Raw genomic sequence first — 20,582 nt, 5'->3', positions numbered from 1 at the left:
CTCCCTGCCAGTTGGCTGTGGCTAGTCATGTGACTCCCCGCTGATTGGCCGAGAGGATGGTAGCTCCGCTTACAAGGCAGGGTATAAAAGCTTGTACCATGCGGCAGTCAGCCTTTTCTTGTCCGACCGCTGCCGGGCTCACATATAGCTTATTAAAGCCTAATATTTGGATCCTCTCTACGACTCGTGTCAGATTGATGGGTCATCAATGACCAGGAGAGATCTGACCCACTGTGATTCGGATTAAGATGCTAGCCACACCTCTACTGGGAATCTGCAATCATGAATCGGTTATAGGAAACCTGAAGGGAAAACCATGCCGGAAGTGGAAGGCCTTAGAAATCCAAACAATTAAACATTTTTTGAAGCAGTGCTTAGACCAAGTAGTTAATCCTCCAAGATTTTAATGTGTCTGACTTGAGTTTTGGGACAAAGTAAAATGGATGTAGAATGAAATTTGAGTTAAGTTCGGCTTAGAAAATAAGCAACTATGTTAATTGTATTTGTAATATTTTGAATATCTTGGAGTCAATTGTATTCCAGTTCTGAATAGCCATTTCATAAGTGAATATTGATTTTTGTTTCGTAAAATTGTTTCAATTGAAACTGTACCTTGTGGCTTCAGCTCACTAGGCTAAATAGCTGGCTTTTAAAGCAGACCAAGCAGGCCAGCAGCACGGTTCGATTCCCGTACCAGCCTCACCGGACAGGCGCAGGAATGTGGCGACTAGAGGCTTTTCACAGTAACTTCATTGACGCCTACTCGTGACAATAAGCGATTTTCATTTCATTTTCATTATTTTGGTAAATACCTAGGTTTAAGTTGAGTAATGAGACAGGCTGACATTTTCACCATCATAACAATAATCTTTATTATTGTCACAAGTAGGCTTACATTAACACTGCAATGAAGTTACTGTGAAAAGCCACTCGTCGCCACATTCCGGTGCCTGTTCGGGTACACAGAGGGAAAATTCAGAATGTCCAAATTACCTAACAGCATGTCTTTTGGGACTTGTGGGAGGAAACCGGAGCACCCGGAGGAAACCCACGCAGACAGGGGGAGAACGTGCAGACTCCGCACAGACAGTGACCCAAGCCAGGAATCGAACCTGGGACCTTGGCACTGTGAAGCAACAGTGCTAACCACTGTGCGACCATGCCGCCCACAATATCTGGACTCTAGTCGAGTTTTAGGCCCTCAAATGCGAAGTGTCGGTACAAATGAATGAAGTTATGCCTAGTTGCACAACGTGATCTAACAGGAGATCCTTAAATAGATCCCTTGAGGCTACAGAAAACAAAATCACCCAGGAAATGTTTGCCTGTAAGGAGAACAAGGAATGCGTCTCTTGAGCTCACAAAATCTCAAGGAAGCATTTGAGACTGCTCATAATTGCCCTTTTTCCCTCCTTCCGCCTCCCTGATTTTGGCGAGCTTGGTATTTCATTGGACCAATTCCCCACCTTTCCCGGTCATCTAGTTGCAATAGGGGGGGGGGGGGCACCTTTTTTGATTTTGATTTGATTTATTGTCACATGTACCGAAGTACAGTGAAAAGTATTTTTCTGCCGCCGAGGGAACGTACACAGTACGTACATATTAGACAAAAGAATAGCTCAATGTAGCTCAATGTCGGTATTTGATGTGAATCCTGAAGTTTAATTTGCATCAAGTCTCAGGGAGGCATTGCTGCTTCATGTAGCGATCCATTTGGATGAAAGTGGAATTTCCATCAGTTTAAGGAACAGGATGTTCAGTCTTGAAGGGCAAGTTAAATGTAAGCACTGGCATTGACACCTTGCAATTGGAGGCAATTTATTTTTTAATTAAAAATGAAACAATATGTGCTTTGCTCTTATTAATGAGATGTTAATGGGTCCAATTTGCAGAAAGTTTAAAGCCATGAATTGTAGCTAAGTCCTTAATTATGGAGAAAAATATAGACATCCTTTAATTTTTCAATGAAAGTGTAACTTCAGCCCCCAGAGTTTCTCTTTCATCTACGATTAATTAGCCATCCTTTTTTATTAATCTGTTTAAAAGGCTTTACCTTAGCATATGCAACAGATGTGTCTGAGTGGCCCCGCACTAACCCGAAATGGAAGAAGGAGGGGATGATTCAAATTGGCCCTCATCATCATGGATTAGGCTGAACCGAATAATGCAACAGACCTTTTGTTCTGCTCTCAGCTCTTGTTTTGTGTTTGCCCATATTCTGCTGTAAAAGGACATTTATGAAGGAGCCCAATAATTGAAGGAAACTGCAAATTTGCTGCTCACTATCCAATTTTATGCGGCAATTCAGGCAAGTTTAAGCAAGCATGAACTTTGGGAATTTCTTATAGGAATTTCCAATCTTTTTTTTAAGAATTTAAGTATTGCTTAACTGACAGCCAGAGCAGATACATGTGTATTGGGTGAAAGGGACTTGGTGCAAGTTAGAAACCGGGCACAAAAGTTCTGGATGTCCTCAGGTTTATAGAGGGTAAATGTGTGAGGCTAGGCTGGAGTGTGTTGGAATAGCCAAGGGTAAAACTAACAAAAGCATTGATGAAGGTTTCAACGACAGATTAATCACTGAATTCTCCCATTATCAACATCCCGGGAGGTATCATTGATCTGAAATAGAACTGGGCTAACCATATGAATATTGTGGCCACAAGAGCAGGTCAGAGCCTGGAAATTCTGCACAAGTAACTCACCTCCTGACCCCCCCCCCCAAAAGCCTGTCTTCAACATCTACAAGGCACAAATCAGGAGCGTGATAGAATACACTCCACTTTTCTGGGTGAATGCCGCTCCAACACTCAAGAAGCTCAAACCCATCCAGGACAAAGAAGCCTGCTTGATTGGCACCCAACGTCCACTTTCAACATACATTCCCTCCACCACCGACACACAATCGCAGTAGTTTAATCTGCAAAATGACTGCAGCAAGGTATCAAGGTTCCTTCAACAACACCTTCCAAACCCATGTCCGCTAGCAACTCAAAGGATATGGGCAGCAGATGCATGTGAACGCCACCACCTTCAAGTTCCTCTGCAAGCCACACTCCATCCAGAATTGAAAGCATATCACTGTTTCGTCACTGTTTCTGGGTCAAATTCCATGAACTTCCTCTCTAACAGTGCTGTAGGTGCACCTACACCACATGGACTGCAGCGGTTCAGGAAGGCAGCTCACCACCACTTTCTCAAGGGCAAGAAAGAATGGACAATATATGCTGTCCTAGCCAATAATGCTCAAATGCCATGAATGAATAAAAAAAATTGAACTGAGACTGAAAACACTGCCTTCAGTCTTCCCAATATTTAATTGGAAATTTTTGCTCATCCAGCATCGGATGCCAATAAGCAGTCGATAACCTAGCAACAGTGGAGGAGTAGAAAGAGATGATGGTGAGGTAGAGCTGGGTGTCATCAGTGTACATGTGAAAACTAACACTATGCTTTCTGAAGCTGTCATTGAGGAGATGGCACAGTGGTTAGCACTGTTGCCCCACAGTGCCAGCGACCTGGATCAATTCCAGCCTCGGGTAACTGTGTGGGTTTCCTCTGGGTGCTCTGGTTTTCCCCCCACAGTCCAAAGATATGCAGTTTAGTTGTGGTCACCGGGATAGAACATAGAACATAGAACAGTACAGCACAGAACAGGCCCTTCGGCCCTCAATGTTGTGCCGAGCCATGATCGCCCTACTCAAACCCACGTATCCACCCTATACCCGTAACCCAACAACCCCCCCTTAACCTTACTTTTTAGGACACTACGGGCAATTTAGCATGGCCAATCCACCTAACCCGCACATCTTTGGACTGTGGGAGGAAACCGGAGCACCCGGAGGAAACCCACGCACACAGGGGGAGGACGTGCAGACTCCACACAGACAGTGACCCAGCCAGGAATCGAACCTGGGACCCTGGAGCTGTGAAGCATTTATGCTAACCACCATGCTACCCTGCTGCCCCGATAGGGTTGGGGAGTTGGCCTAGGTAGGGTATTCTTTCAGAGGGTCAGTGCACTCGATAGGCCGAATGTCCTCCTCATGCACGCTATGGATTCTATTAAATATGCTCATCATAAATACAGCTACTTTCAATTATGCTAAAGTTTTCTCAAGTTCATTGCTGAAACATGTTGAATGAGATGTGGGGCCATACTTGTGATTCTCCCTTGATCACATCCATTGAATTGCCACGGTCAACCACTTGCTCTTAGTAACACAAAATATGAGTGATAGAATGAATTATCTGTTGAGTTATATTTCAATAAGATCCTTTCACCTTCCTGATAGAAGCTGGATGAACCAGGCCTGCCAACAGCATTCCAATTTTATCCCTGACCTCTAACGGCAAAGAAAGAGGACACAGGACTGACTCTTATTTTGCTGCTGAAGCACAGCCAAGCAGACTGGATGGAGACTCAGAAGCATATGTTTGCTGAGGGATATAGGTAAAAAGAAGGAAGGGTATAAATACCACCCCACCCCCCCCTCCCCACCCAGGACCTGACTATAAGTACCACTGATCTCGGGAGAAAATAGTCTATTGGTTCATAGAACAGTACAGCACAGAACAGGCCCTTAATGTTGTGCCGAGCCATGATCACCCTACTCAAACCCATATCCACCCTATACCCGTAACCCAACAACCCCCGCCCCCCCCCCCCCCCCCCCCCCCGCCGCCGCCTAACCTTACTTTTTTTTATTAGGACACTACGGGCAATTTAGCATGGCCAATCCACCTAACCCGCACATCTTTGGACTGTGGGAGGAAACCGGAGCACCCGGAGGAAACCCACGCACACAGGGGGAGGACGTGCAGACTCCACACAGACAGTGACCCAGCCGGGAATCGAACCTGGGACCCTGGAGCTGTGAAGCATTTATGCTAACCACCATGCTACCCTGCTGCCCCAAATGTTTCACTTAAATGTTTTTTTCTACAGGGTTAATATTAAAAGCACAAAGAGGAAGTTGGGAGGATTTTTTAAAAATAGAGATAATGCTTATCATGCCTTTCCCTGCTGATGCCACGAGACTCTGCATCCACCAACCCCATGCTGGTTAAGTGCCCTTCCATTGATTATGCAATCACTACTCCGAGCACGTCCCCAGCATTCACCTGCATCATCCAACTGGAAACTCTGGTACTCCCTTGTCTTGCAGGTCATGATGGAAAATGCACAGGCCTGCTCCCATCATAGAACATAGAACATACAGTGCAGAAGAAGGCCATTCGGCCCATCAAGTCTGCACCGACCCACTTAAGCCCTCACTTCCACCCTATCCTCATAACCCAATAACCCTTCCTAACCTTTTGGACACTAAGGGCAATTTATCATGGCCAATCCACTTAACCTGCACGTCTTGGACTATGGGAGGAAACCGGAACACCCAGAGGAAACCCACACAGGCAAGGGGAGAACGTGCAGACTCCGCCCAGATAGTGACCCAGCAGGGAACCTGGGACCCTGACACAGCCCAACTCTAATTTGTATGTTGACTTCGGCTCAAATTCCCTAAATTTTTCAAAAATACCTTTCATATTTTGGATACTGCTTTGCATTTGGCTGCAAAATACTTAGTGCTTTTCTATCATGGAGTATGTAGGTATTGAGAATGCCTTCACACAGCAGGGAAGGTCTTTGGAAGTTACTGTGCAAATTTGCCTCTAACGTTGGCTTGGCAACTTCACAAGGCACAATAATTGCTGATGAACATGCATCTGAAATGTATCCTGGAGAATGTTAAGACTAAACACTGATTCTGAGCCTCTGTCTGTTCTTTTGCACAGCTATACTGGATGATACCACAACAGATTTGAATAAGGCAATCTAAATACAATACTGAATAAGTGTCTTCAATCTCAGAAGATTAAATGACAAAAGTAAGATCGGACAACTCATCATTTGTACATTTTAGTGAACGGGCACTAACCATCCATTCTCAAACAGCTCTGCAGCATATTATTGATTTATTTTTTTGGATCAGACTGGATTGGCCATCAGCTTAAAATAAATATCCAGATTGCGCCAAAAGGACCATACAGTAAACCAAAAATCATGACTAGAGTTAAAAGCTAACGGCAATTGCTGGTTTTACATATTTAGGCATTGTATTCTGTTGCATTGCACAACGGAACCAGATAATCAACAATCATATCAGAAAGACCATTGCAGTACATGTGTTCAGAACAACTGAGGCCTGAAGCTATGATAAAGCGATGAAAGTATATTCATAGATTATCATAGAATTTACAGTGCAGAAGGAGGCCATTCAGCCCATTGAGTCTGCACCGGCTCCTGGAAAGAGCACCCTACCCAACGTCAACACCTCCACCCTATCCCTATAACCCAGTAATCCCACCCAACACTAAGGGACATTTTGGACACTAAGGGCAATTTATCATGGCCAATCCACCTAACCTGCACATCTTTGGACTGTGGGAGGAAACCGGAGCACCTGGAGGAAACCCATGCACAGACAGGGAGGATGTGCAGACTCCGCACAGACAGTGACCCAAGCCAGAATCGAACCTGGGACCCTGGAGCTGTGAAGCAATTGTGCTATCCACAATGCTACCGTACTGCCCGTGCTGCAGTTCGATTTATGCAGCTGGGTAACTTGAAGTCTTTCTCGTTTGCATTTAATGTACCAAGCCCATGAATGTCAGCGGTGTAGAGGAGCACTACCACCTCCAAGTTGCCCTGTAAGTTCCATATCATACTGACTTGGAATTATTCCTTCATTGTCGCTGGTTCAGATTCTTGGAACTCTCTACCGAACAGCAGTGTGTGTGGGAGTACTTTTACCACATGAGCTGTAGCTGCGAAGGAATGCAGCTATAAATATGAAGTTAGGAGAGAATCCAGCTATAAATAAGGAGTTATGAGTTTAAAATAGTGATTCTCAGTTGAAGTAGGGATTAAAAATGAAAAACCGAGTTCAAATAAAACCAGAGTTCATCTGGGCAAAAGGAAAAGGTTTATAAACATTCCGAGGCATGATTGTGTGCTCAAAGCCAACATCATTGGATTGGATTGGATTGGATTGGATTGGATTTGTTTATTGTCACGTGTACCGAGGTACAGTGAAAAGTATTTTTCTGCAAGCAGCTCAACAGATCATTCAGTACATTGGAAGAAAGGGAATTGAACAGAATTCAAGAAAGTACATGAGAATACATAATAGGGCTACACAATATATACAATATATATCATTTTGCAGCATTGGACGTGGTGTATTCTCCAACGCAAGACACTTCTGAAAAGTAGGAACTGATCTTTACATCACCTCATCAAGGCATTGATTAATTGTAAAGTAACCTTAAGAATGACCCGCAATGACCCTGTTAATTGAATCCTGGAAATAGTTTTGCCAGGAAGTGCCCACTGTCTACACATTTTGGTATTCTGTTCGATTGAAGGATGCACTCCTGCGTGAGTGCTCAACATACTTCCTTTTGGTTTAGTACTTTTAGGGGAGAAATATTGCAGAATATTTAGATTTGTTGGATTCACTCCAGCATCTCTCAAAATAATGGTAGCTGCTGTAGTGTAGTGATGATAGTTCCCCTCCTTAATTGGGGTAGAGGTATCTTGCTAGATTTGGTAGCTTTCTGCTCAAGAATTTAAGGTAAAGATTACTCCAAATATTGACAAATATCTCAACTGTCTCTCTGTAAAATCAATAAGACCTGAATTCTCTTTTAGAAATAAGATTACACTTGCTTTTCCGAGAACTGTCAATGCTGTGATTACATGTTTGGTTTTTTAATAAACTTTTATATAATTCAGAAAATGTATTGGTCTGTATCCCCCTTGTTCCCAGGGTTGGATTTGTGGGGAAGGGGAGGGGGTACCCCAAAGAGGTGCGAGTGAATCCCTCTCAGACATTCCCAGGTAAGGGTTTACCCTACTTCAAGGTGAACTTCCCCTGGTCAATTGCGCTGCACCAGGAACCATCTGACAAAGCAATTTAAATCACTTAAGTTTGGATGGTTTACACACTCAAATACTCTGAGAGAGTTAGAAGGGGAAAAAAGTACATCTAACTTCAGCGTAAACATTTTAAAGACCCAGACCCAGACCCAGACCCAGCCCAGCATGGGACTCCGCCATGTTAGACATTTAGTTGCTGTTGTATGAAAAGTCAAAGGTTCTTCTCCTTTTCCACAAACACCTTTAATTTACTTCAACAGACTCTGCACTAAACTCTAACATCACATCACCTGACACAAAGGCCACCTGAAGCCTCTTTACATATCAGTGTCAATTATTGGATACTTAACGTAAATGAGACAACTAATTTGAATGTCTCTTAACCCAGTGCTTCTCAAACTATCTGATGTGGCGGACCGGCAGTTTTTTTTTCAATGTGCCAGGGACCGGTGAGCAAAACAAGCCAATCCAGCTGGGGGTTCGGGGGGGGGATGTGAACCCCCAGAAAATCTTTTGAGATATGACTTATTGCAGGGGCATTTTGAGACTATCTGTACTAAACATGAGGACATGATGTCTTATTCATTCTAAGGCCAGTCATCATTGACGTAACAAGTCTTCCCAGTGTGCCAGGGACTGGTACCATTTTGTGCCATATAATTAATTGTTTACAATCCGACAAAATATCATTTGAACATTCGTAGTAATATTCATTTATACCGGAAAAATATAATGGATATATAATAAAAGTAAGTTGACATATGTTTTTATTTTATATTGATTTTGTAAACAAGTAATTCAATATTACAATATAAATTAAAAAAATTAACAAATCAAACTAGCAAAGCCTTCTGACACAAATATAAACATGTATATATATATAAGTAATAAAATGAAAAATTATAATGAATAAAGTAGGTTAAAAAATTATATATTTTAATTATTTTAACCCCAATGAATAAATGCGATAAAATAAAAATTTGAAAAGAATAGGTAACATTAAATTGAAGACATAACCTTGAAAATATGGCGTAATACTAAAATATGAAATTGATGATTATTTTATTAACACAATAATAGGCATGTCAAAACCTTAACCTTTACTAATGTGAAGGGTGAGCCTGCTTCTTATTTGTCAGCTTATCCAATCGTGGTTCAATTGAGGACAGTGCCACTCGCAATGGAGAATGAATATCCATACAATTCCTGTATTTTGTCTTAATGACACTCATTGTTGAGAAGCCAGTCTCGCAGAGGTATGTTGAAGGAAAAGGGAGAAGAGTTTTCAGAGCAATTTCACTAAGCTCAGGATATTCTGCTTTCACTTTTATCCAAAAGGAAGCAAGTGATGTTGAAGTTTCGAAACTTATCTTCAATCCTTCGTCAGCAGCCAGCTCCAACAATTTATCCTCCATAGCGACACTTAAGACAAAGTCATCTCTCAGTGGCAGAAACGGATTTCGGATCCATTCAGTCCCTTTCCGTGGATCTTCTTCTGCTGGAAAGTAATGCTGAAAACGATCTACCAAATTAATCAAGTGTTCTTTGATGACATTTCGTAGAGATACAACATTAAGGTCTTCGCCTGCATCGGCGATGACCGTTGCCAATTGGTGAAACATGCATTAACAATCTCTTGACACTCGACTCTTCCATGCTTCTAGCTTCCGTTTTTGCCCATCGATCTTGTCCGCCATTGTAAAACACGATGCCATCTTTCCTTGCATGGAGGTGTTGAGATCATTAAAGATGGCAAAGATATCAGCCAAATAAGCCAGCTTGGCTAGCCAATCCACATCTCGGAACATTTGTGACCAATTTGGTGTTTTGTCCTCAAGAAACACGGCAAGTTTGTTACGTAGCTCAAATACTCTTGAGACAACTTTTCCCCTTGATAACCAACGTACATCGGCATGCAACAGGAGCTGTTTATGATCAGCTCCCATATTACATAATGCAGTGAAGAGTCTTGAATTTAAAGCATTTGCTTTTACATGGTTCACAATTTTTACAACCTCACTGAGCACACTATTTAGTTCTGTTGACATTTTTTTTGTTGCAAGACTTTCTCGGTGAAGGAAGCAGTGTGTTGACTTACATTCTGGGTCAAGCGCTTTGATCTGGGCAACCATTCCTGAATGCCGTCCTATCATTGCGGCAGCACCATCAGTACATACGCCTACACAAAACTTGAAATCCAACCCACATTTGTGAACGATGTAGTCCCTCAGTCTTGAACACTTCAGAACTAGTTGTTTTTGTTGGTAGTGAAGCAGAGAAAAAAAACTCTTCTTTCAAATCACCCTCATGTTCAAAGCGCACATACACCATCAGAACTGCCTGATTAGCAACATCTGTACATTCATCAAGCTGCAAAGAAAAGTACTTTGCTAATTTAATCTGTCCTATGAGCTGATCTTCCATATCGTGTGCCAGATCGTAAATTCGTCGAGCTATAGCGTCATTTGAAAGTGGAACCTGAGCCACTTTCCTTGCTGCCAGCTCGCCCAGTACTTCTATGCAAACATCTTTAATACAGCCTATCACTAGCATCTCACCGATTGTGTATGGCTTTTTAGCTTTAGCAATTCGAAGTGCTACTTTATCAGAAGTCAGCAAAGCACAAGTATTTGTGTGTGACACTTCAAAGATCTGTTTCTGACGGCCTTTTAAATCAACATGCTTTCTTTCAAAGAACTCTTTCGACTTCAAACTCATTTCTTTATGTTTGGTATTTAAATGACTATTGAGGTTTGACGGCTTCATTGAGTCGTTAGCCAACACATCTCCACAAATAACACACTGCGGTTTTGGCACTCCCCCATCATTCGTGGCTACAAAACCGAATTGAATGTATGAGGAGTCATATTTCCGAGTAAAGCTAGTACGAACTCTTTTTGCCGGCAACACTTCGGTTTCAATTACATCGTTGTCCCAAATGACAAACACGCAGATATCCGTATGATGCTCTCAGTTCCACTTCTTGATGGTAACTAACTGACTGACCTGCTGCTCCACACATGTAAATCAGGGTTGTCAAGGTCACATGTCACATCATCATGATGGTGTTGCCATACCGTTTCATGCGTTTTTCAGTTCACTGTTTTGCTGTTCATTATATCGCATTCGTTAGTTGTATAGCAATGACTTTTAACATGAGTGAGTAAATGAAAAATGTAGCCATAATAAATATAAAACTAAAATGAAAATATTTTTTTTTAAAACCCGAGTCAGATATCCCGGCAGTCTCCAGTGGCGTTGAATATCACTACTGTCTCTTTCTTTTCTGGAAATACTCCACGTACCGGCAGACGATGGCTCGCGCACCGGTACGCGTACCACACTTTGAGAAGTACTGTCTTAACCCATTACTTAACACGCCAAACACCCAAACATCGTGCCCCAAACCCCCAACCCCATTTACTTATTGTAGAACATTTCTGTCTCCCTTTCGGTGGGACCTTTAAACTCAGCTGCTTTACCATAGAAGCTAGTGCCATAAAAAGCACGGCTTTACAGAAGCTAGTGCCATAAAAAGGGGACACGGCCTCCTTCACTCCGTTCGGTTTACATTTCATTGTGGTCGGGAATGCCCTTTGCTTCCTTAGTCTCACCCAGATTGAGTCAGGAAGATTGGTCAAAACAGTTGCTTCAGAAGGTCGCTTCAGAACCTAAGCACAGGTGAGTCGGCATGGCGTGACAATCTTCCACTGATTGCCACCTTGAGGAAATGATGGGCCATTATCTCATATAGTCTTCTGGGGTTTCCAAACTCAAAAACCCACTTCCGTGCACTCTTCGATGGAGAGGTGCATTATTGAGAAGAGATGCCAGAACCTTTATAATATTTGAGTTGTTATAATCTTGCTAAAACTTGTTAAAATGGCAACCTGGAGGACTGTAATATTCTCTGGTTGTGGAGAGTTTGATCAGTTCTTCAGACCTATTTAATTGTGTGTCTTTTTCTCAGCCTTAAATAAGAGTGATAATTTGAGTACTCCTGATCTCCAATCTCACAGTGGTACAAGAAGGTGTCGCCACCATTTTCTCAAAGGCTATGATGGATAGGTCAACAACACTGACAACTGAATGGATAAAAAAGTTCAATAGTTTCAGGAAGGTTGCTTAACTGCAGTAGGAAAAGGCAAGCTATATACTAGGTAACATTAGCAAAGAGAGATGTACAAATCTAATAAGATTGTCATAGAGACATAAAACTTAACAGCACAAAAAGAGGCCCTTCGGCCCATCATGCTGATGCCATCCATCAAGCATTTATCTATTCTAATCCCATTTTCCAGAACTTTTTCCATAGCCTTATATGTTATGGTGTTTCAAGTGCTTATTGGCGAGGGGATTTCCTTCCCGCCAGAATAGAACCAGCGAACTGAAGATTTTAGTTTTAATCATCTATAGTCCTCTTCTCTTCCATCTGAACTCTTCCATCTGAACTATCTATTGTATGCACAAATAATTGATAAGACCCCATTTGGAATAATACATGCAATTAGAGATTTCAGGATTTTCAACTGTGAGAAAGGATTCTGAAAATCATGCTGTTTTTATCAGAAACATGGATTTTGAGGTATGTTTTCAAGATCATAAAAAATTGTTTGCTGGGCTAAAAACCACAAAATGTAGGGGATGGAAGTTTAAAAGTGGAAGTCTGAAATAGTACTCACAATGCTCAGACCCAAACTCTTAATGCATCTGAAATGCCCCTCTGATTCTTAGCAGGGGTACTAATCTATTTATTTTAAACTGGTTAATAGTACCACAGAATTTCAGACATAGAACATAGAACATAGAACAGTACAGCACAGAACAGGCCCTTCGGCCCTCAATGTTGTGCCGAGCCATGATCACCCTACTCAAACCCACGTATCCACCCTATACCCGTAACCCACAAAAACCCCCTTTAACCTTACTTTTATTAGGACACTACGGGCAATTTAGCATGGCCAATCCACCTAACCCGCACATCTTTGGACTGTGGGAGGAAACCGGAGCACCCGGAGGAAACCCACGCACACAAGGGGAGGACGTGCAGACTCCACACAGACAGTGACCCAGCCGGGAATCGAACCTGGGACCCTGGAGCTGTGAAGCATTTATGCTAACCACCATGCTACCCTGCTGCCCCAATGCTTGCACCACCACAACATAATTTTAGGAGTAAAATAGAACGTTAAGTTTTTCACTTCAGATGTGGAATAAATTTCAGGATAAAGTAATTGAAGCAGACAGTATAAAGTATTTCTGTGACAATTGAATACTCTTTTGGAGAAAAAAAGAATCTGAGGCATTTGCTGATTAGATGGATTTCCTCTTCCAAAATGTTGTTATGTTTTTTGTGACATCTTGTTTTACATGGGCGCTTGAGTGCAGCATGAACATTCTTTCACTTCCACAACCTAAAATTGCATAAACTACTCATTTTGATTGAAACCTCCAGTAAAGTTATACTTTAGTTGTGTCAATTGAGTTACATTTGTTGGCACTCTTATTTCTGCAATAGAAGATTGTGGGTTCCAAGCTCCACTCCAGGACTTGAGCATGTAATCAAGGCTGATGTGTCACTGTGTTTCTGAAGGAGTACTGCATTGCCAGAGGTGTAATTGGTTGCGTGAAATGCTCAAACAGAGGCCCGTATACCTGCTCAATTGGACATAAAAGTTCACACTGAACTATTTGAATAAGAGCTGCAAGTTCCAGTCTTCTATCCAACATCCATCAACCATAGAGTCATTCAGCTCATTGTGTCCTCGCCGCCAATCAAGCACCTAACTGTTTTACCAGCACTTACAGGCTGTTGAGTGAGGCAAGGGAGGAAATAGCAGGGGCGCTGGCAATAATTTTCAATTCCTCTCTGGCCACAGGTGAGGTGCCGGAAGACCGGAGGATAGCCGTTATTCACGAAGGGAGGACAGGCTGCCTGTCTAACCTTTGTGGTGGGGAAACTATTGGAAGCAATTGTGAGAGTCAGAATTAATCTGCATTTGGAGAGGCAGGGATTAATCAAGAACAGTCAGTATGGTTTTGTTAAGGGGAGATCATGCCTGACAACTTGATTGAATTTTTCGCAGAGGTGGCCAGGTGTATCGATGAAAGCAATGCATTTGACGTAGTCCACATGGACTTCAGCAAGGCTTTTTTGTCTCACATGGGAGACAGCAAAGGTAAGAGCCCATTGGATCCAAGGAAATTTGGCGAATTGGATCCTAAATTGTCTGAGTGGCAGGAAGCAGAGGGTGATGGTCGAGGGATGTTTTTCTGACTGGAAGTCTGTGTCCAGTGGGGTGCTGCTGGGATCAGTTTTGGGATGCTTGCTGTTTGTGGTTTGTATAAATAATTTAGATATGAATGTAGGAGGGTTGATTAGTAGGCTTGCAGATGATACAAAAATTGGTGGCGTGGTAAATAGTGAAGAGGATAGCCTTCGATTCCAGGAGGATATAAATGGCTAGTCAGATGGGCTGATCAGTGGCAAATGGAATTCAATCCCGATAAATGTGAGATTATGTACTTGGGCAGCACAAGGCAAGGGAATACATGATAAATGGCAGGACACTATGAAACACGGAGGATCAGAGGGATCTTGGTGTGCATGTTCATGGGTCCCTTAAGGTAGCAGAGCAAGTAAGAAAAATAATCTAAAGTGTCACAAGTAGGCTTACATTAACACTGCAATGAAGTTACTGTGAAAAGTCCCTGGATACAGTGGTTCGAAAGCATAAGGTATACTTGTCTTTATTAGTCGAGGCGGAGCGTTCAAGAGCAGGGAGGTTATGCTGGAATTGTATGAAATGTTGGTTAGCCACAGCTGGAGTATTGTGTGCAGTTCTAGAATCCACATTACAGGAGGGATGTGATAGCACTGGAAAGGTTGCAGAGGAGATTTACCAGGACGTTGTCTTGGCTGGAGAGTTTTAGCTATGATGGGAGATTGGACAGATTTAGATTGTTTTCCTTGGCACTGAGGGGGGACATGATTGATATGTATAAAATTATGAGGAGACTAGTTAGGAAGGAAGTAACCTTTCCCCTTGGTGGAGGGATCAATGACCAGGGACATAGATTTAAGATGAGGGGCAGGAGGTTTAGAGGGTATATGAGGAAAGACTTCTCTGTCTGAATCCAGCAGCCAAATGTGAAAACAAAAGCAAAAACCTCAGAGCCATATAGCCGCCCCAAACCAAAATGAAAATAAAACTCAGAGCCACAGCCCAGCTCCACCCACACAATGACATCACTGAAGCCATGTGATAATACAAAATATTTCTTAAAGGACAGTCCCATTAAAGTAGCTTTGTAGGCAATAGCATTTCAAGTGCTCATCTAAATGCTTCTTAAAAGTTGAGAGTTACTGCCTCAGTTAATAAATGTAAGGATCCCATATGCCTTCTTAACCACCTTATCTACCTGTCCTACTGTTGTATGTTCAATAGGTCTCACAAAGATGATTTGAGTGTTGTATGGTTGAAAATGTAAGTTTTAATTAATAATACATAATCATCTACATATATAGCACGGGCAGCACGGTAGCATAGTGGTAAGCACAATTGCTTCACAGCTCCAGGGTCCCAGGTTCGATTCCCGGCTTGGGTCACTGTCTGCGGAGTCTGCACGTTCTCCACGTGCGTGCGTGGGTTTCCTCCGGGTGCTCCGGTTTCCTCCCACAGTCCAAAGATATGCAGATTAGGTGGATCGGTCATGCTAAATTGCCCTAGTGTCCAAAATTGCCCTTAGTGTTGGGTGGGGTTACTGGGTTATGGGAATAGGATTGAGGTGTGGGCTTAGGTAGGGTGCTCTTTCCAAGAGCTGGTGCAGACTCAATGGGCAGAATGGCCTCCTCCTGAACTGTAAATTCTATTATTCTATGGTACAAGATGTAGCCAAAGCTATGAGCTAACTCCATGCTTGCTTCTATACAGGTCTCTGTCCAGTCCACAACTGACCCAAATCTGAGGTTACGTGTCTCTTTACATCACACTGTAGACGATCCTGTTTCTCAGTCCAAATTAACCCTTGCTGTGCTAGATACCCGTATGCTGCACAACCAGAACCTACAGCAATTTATCTAATAATAATAAGCTTTATTGTCACAAATAGGCTTACATTAGCATCGCAATAAAGTTACTGTGAAAAGCTTTGAATAGCTGAGTGTGGGATTTTGTTCTGTGTAAATTGGGTGCTGAGTCCTTGCCAACTGTGACAACTCTTCAGAATATTCCTTTGCTGTGAAGTGCTTTGGATGACCTGAGGATGCGAACCACTCTATATAAATGCATAATCACTTTTTTATTTTATTATTTAGGGTCTGCCAATCCATCTATGCAGATCTGAACCATTCAGTCAGACTGTCAGATCTTGAGCCATTTGCTGCAGGATTATATTGCTTCAGTATAATTGCTTTCCTCAGTTCCAGCTCAAAAATTACTTTAAGTTGATTTGTTTTATTGTGCATAGTTGGGGGTCTGGAAGATAAAATAAATGGTATAGGAATATTCTTAGTCAGTTTTTAATCTGTGAAAATGATTTGTTGGTCTTTAATTGTCTTTTAAAACCAAGCTGTGGTAATAGCCCAAGGACACTATGGACTCATCAAGATTTATCTATAATTTTTATACTACGGACAGAATATTTATATAATTTATTTACATTTATAAAGAGCATGTGGGTAGCCAGGAAAAGGTATGGCCTACTCAAGTACGGGGGAGGGAATCAATGCATGGAACCAGAGGAAATGGGTGAGGTACTGAATAATTACTTTACATCAGTATTCACTTGGTGGATGATGAGTCTGGGAAAGGATGTGTAGTCTGGGTCACATTGAGATAAAAAGGAGAAGGTTTCGGCGTCTTGAACAACATTAACATAGACAAGTCCCAGGGCCTGATGGGATCTACCCCAAAATACTGAGGGAGTCGAGGGAGGAAATTGCTGGGGCCTTGCCAGAATCTTTGTATCCTCATTTGTTACAGGCGATATCCCAGAGGACTGGAGAATAGTGAATGTTGTTCCTCTGTTTAAGAAGGGTAGCAAGGATAATCCAGGAAATTACAGGCTGGCGAGCCTTATGTCAGTGCTGGGAAATTATTAGAGAGGATTCTTCGAAACAGGATTTACTCCTATTTGGAAGCAAATGGATCTACTTTTATAAATTTAGAGTAAGCAAGTCATTTTTCCAATTAAGGGGCAATTTAGTCTGGCCAATCCACCTACCCTGCATATCTTTGGGTTGTCAGGGCGAAACTCTCGCAAACATGGGGAGAATGTGCAAACTCCACATGGACAGTGACCCAGAGCTGGGATCAAACCTGGGACCTCAGCAGCGTGAGCCAGCAGTGCTAACCACTGTGCCACCGTCCGGTCCTTGCAAATTGATGTATTAGTGAGAGGCAGCATGGTTTTGCGAAGGGAAGGTTGCGTCTCGCTAACCTGATCAAGCTTTTCGAGGAAGTGACAATGATTGAAGGTGTTGTCCACATGGACTCCAAAAAGATCTTGGGTAGGAGTAGAAGGGTGCTTTTCTGAATGGAGGGCTGTGACGAGTGGTGTTCCGCAGGGATCAGTGCTGGATCCTTTGCTGTTTGTAGTATATATAAATGATTTGGAGGAAAATATAACTGGTCTGATCAGTAAGTTTGCGAATGACACAAAGGTTGGTGGAATTGAGGATAGTGATGAGGACTGTCAAAGGATACAGTAAGAAATAAATCAGTTGGAGACTTGGGTGGAGAGATGGCAATGAAGTTTAATCTGGACAAATGTGAGGTAATGCATTTTGGAAGTTCTATACAGGTGGGAAATGGACAGTAGGAGTATTGACAGGCAGAGGGATCTGGGTGTTCAGGTCACTGAAAGTGGCAACGCAAGTGAAGAAGGTAGTCAAGAAGGCATATGGCATGCTTGCCTTCATTGGAAGAGGCATTGAGTATAAAAATTGGCAAGTCATGCTGCAGCTTTATAGAACCTTAATAGCCCACACTTGGAATATAGTCTTCAATTCTGGTTGCCACACTACCAGAAGGATGTGGAGGCTTTGGAGAAGATACAGAAGAGGTTTACCAGGATGTTGCCTGGTATGGAGGGTATTAGCCTTGAGGAGAGGTTGGATAAACTCTGTTTGTTCTCACTGGAACAACAGTGTTTATGGGACGACCTGACAGAGGTCTACAAAATTATGAGGGGCATAGACAGAGTGGATAGTGAAAAGCTTTTATTCCCAGGGTGGAAGAGTTAATTACTAGGGGACATAGGCTTAAGGTGCAAAGGGCAAAGTTTAGAGGAGATGTGCGAAGGAAGAGGGTAGCCGCTGCCTGGAACTCTCTGCCGGAGGAGGTGGTCGAAGCAGGTACGATAGTGACATTTAAGGGGTGCCTTGACAAATACATGAATAGCATGGGACTAGAGGGATACAGACTCCAAAATTGTAAGAGGTTTTAGGTTAGATAGGCAACATAGTCGGCACAAGCTCGAAGGGCCTGTTCCTGTGCCGTAATTCCTTTGTTCTTTGTAAGTTCAGTGGCAGGTGGCAAGGTCAACACAATTCTCATTGGACGATCATTTCATCAATTGTTCTCACAGTCATTTCACACCAGTTTTTCCACTTTTCAACTCGTTATGAAGGAACTTATCAAGGAACTCGTCGAATCTTGGGGTGGGCAGTTACTCACTTGCCTTGCTGTTACCTTATCGACTCAAAGGCCCTGGCACCATATTTAAATCATACCTGCACATGCATTCACTCACTGCAGGCCAGGTTTGTGTTGGACTGGTAATCCATGGCAACTAAAAGATCTAAGCCTACACCACCATGGTTCAGCGAGGCCTCCATTGTTGAACTCCAGGAAGGAGGTCTTCTTTCTTCAGAATGGGATCCGGAGATACACCCACCTGACCATGCCAATCCAGGAGGAAGTCATCAAGGACGTCAGTGCCTATGGCACACAAAAAAAAGCCTCACCGCATGCAGGAAAAGGACAAATCATCTGTTGTGCTCTGCTGAGTAAGTGAACCGCCTCACTCTAAATGTGTGGTATCATAAGCATATCAGGCAGAGTCCACAGGAATGCCACACGACCAGCAGTTGGGACGTAAGCACTGATTGTCTGCTAGCCACTTTAAGCTCACCATCTCATATAGGATACTACACAACTGATGTTTTAATCCGTTACTGGTGAGTGTTCAGCACATACAGCGAGCATGCATGCTTCAGAAATGTTCTTTCATCCATTGTTCTCACAGTCAATCCATCTGTCTTTATCAAGGCACTGTTTCAGCATGATTTGTGCTCAGACCTGAACTCTATCACTCTAGCCATAGGGGAATGGGGCACCTCGGTCTCAATTCAGCTGCCCCTTCTCCCCAAGCAGTCGAGGAGAAGCTATTGGACACCCAAAGGGAGGAGGGTCGCCAACCAGAAATCCTGGGGCAGCCACATAGAAGTCTCAAAGGGTGTTCTGCCGCTTCAGCTCCCTTCTGCCAGTGACCGCATCAAGTCCAGCAGGTCAGGCCAAGGAGCATACCCTGGAACAGGTTTTATAGCAGTCAGCAGTATAACTGCCTTCTGCTCTGTTGCAGATGTTGGGGCTGCATCAGGACTTAGCGGTAGGATAAGAAAAAATACGTTTTGAATGCATAATGGTGGCACAGGTGCTCATTCACTCTAAATAATCTGCAGGATTGTAAATATATTTCACTTTTATCCTCTCCAAGTCTCACTTATTGAATGGCAAACCAATGTGATGCAAGGTCCTGTCCTCATACAAAATGGCCCTCTTTCCCCACCCCAACCCTTTCATTTATCTCCCATCTCGTCCTTCAGTTCAATAAAGTCTCGCTGAAACCTCATCACTGTCAATCACCTTTAGTTTCACATCAGCAACATGAACAAAGGCACTTCCTATATGAAAATGATGGCTGGACAAAACATATGCAATCCTTGCATCTGAGGCACACATTATGTCACATTGTTCATAGAAAATTAGTGATTATCCTGATGATGCCACACTGATGACTTCTTTGTCACGGTAGCATAATGGTTAGCACAGTTGCTTCACAGCTCCAGGGTCCCAGGTTTGGTTTCCGGCTTGGGTCACTGTCTGTGCGGAGTCCGCACGTTCTCCTTGTGTCTGCGTGTGTTTCCTCCGGTTACTCTGGTTTCCTCCCACAGTCCAAAGATGTGCGGGTTAGGTGGATTGGCCATGCTAAATTGCCCTTTGTGTACAAAAAAAAGGTTAAGTGGGAGTTACTGGGTTACAGGGATAGGGTAGAGACATGGGCTTGAGTAGGGTGCTCTTTGTAAGGGCCGGTGCAGACTCGATGGGCCAAATGGCCTCCTTCTGCACTGTAAATTCTATAAGTTGGAGCCCATTCACCCAAGTGCACTTTGCAAAGGCCTTTATTTTATAGATGTGAGGTTTTGGTAAAATGTTATTCATCATTGAGCATCACATGCTTCTCTGCAGCCTTATTCTGTCTCTCATTAAGGTTGAACGTTACTCCTTTATTATTTCCCACTATCCACATGCAAGGCGCTGAGTGATGGGACTTGGTTCCGCTTGACGACATTTGAAATGTAGGCTAGACTGGAGTGAGAGTGTGATGTTTGAATTGTGTGTTCAGGCTGATGAAG

At 42.9% G+C, this 20,582-nt stretch overlaps 1 protein-coding gene and 1 pseudogene across 8 annotated transcripts in view; one reads left to right on the top strand and one right to left on the bottom strand.

Annotated features, from left to right (window-relative positions):
• The window catches only part of LOC119972445 (RNA-binding Raly-like protein), a 1,269,223-nt gene that overhangs the window by 68,757 nt on the left and 1,179,884 nt on the right, over window positions 1-20,582 (top strand). The window lies entirely within an intron of this gene.
• The window catches only part of LOC119972130, a 170,242-nt pseudogene continuing 158,672 nt past the window's right edge, over window positions 9,013-20,582 (bottom strand).

This window comes from Scyliorhinus canicula, chromosome 10 (assembly GCF_902713615.1).
Source record: "Scyliorhinus canicula chromosome 10, sScyCan1.1, whole genome shotgun sequence".
Classification (NCBI taxonomy): domain Eukaryota; kingdom Metazoa; phylum Chordata; class Chondrichthyes; order Carcharhiniformes; family Scyliorhinidae; genus Scyliorhinus; species Scyliorhinus canicula.
The sequence above is the reverse complement of the archived record's forward strand: the minus strand, read 5'-3'. Positions and strand labels throughout refer to the sequence as shown.